Genomic DNA, 706 nt, shown 5'->3' on the forward strand with positions numbered 1-706 from the left:
GGGTTGGAGGTCTAGGGGAAGGATAGCATTAGATGACAGATTGATGGTTGCTACAAGCCACCATGGCACGTATATAACTATGTAAAAAACCTGCATGTTCTGCACATGTATCCCAGAACTTAAAAGTATAATTAAAAAAAAAAAAGAAAGAAAACTACTATATTGACAATAAAATAAAATCTCAATGTCTATCCAGACAAAAAAAATACTGCTATAGATGGAAAATATATGTAGGGGAGGAGGGAGTATGTGTGTGTGTAAAATATGATTTTAGATTGATAAATACTAATCAGAAATATATATAAAAATATATATGTATATTTCTGATTAGTATTATGTTTCTATATATATTTTTTCTCCTGATTATTAGTTAACAAAACTAAAATCACAGTTGTTTCATGCTGAAAGGTTGATATTGTACAGTACCCAAGGGAAATAAAAGAGTCAATCAGTATAATATATAAATAATAATGTGAAATTAAAATACAGATAACAGGTAAATTTGAGGGAAAGAAAATGATGTTCTGATACTGACATGAAGGTATAGGTTTGAAAGTGGCATTTTTAATACAACTATCCAAAGTTCTTTCCCTCCCCTGCCCCAGCCCCCGTAGAAACAGGGTCTCCCTATGTTGCCTAGGCTGATCTCAAACTCCTGGGCTCAAGCAATCCTCCTGCCTCAACCTCCCAAAGTGCTGGGATACAG

The sequence above is a fragment of the Mandrillus leucophaeus genome, unplaced genomic scaffold (assembly GCF_000951045.1).
Source record: "Mandrillus leucophaeus isolate KB7577 unplaced genomic scaffold, Mleu.le_1.0 Scaffold123, whole genome shotgun sequence".
NCBI lineage: Eukaryota > Metazoa > Chordata > Mammalia > Primates > Cercopithecidae > Mandrillus > Mandrillus leucophaeus.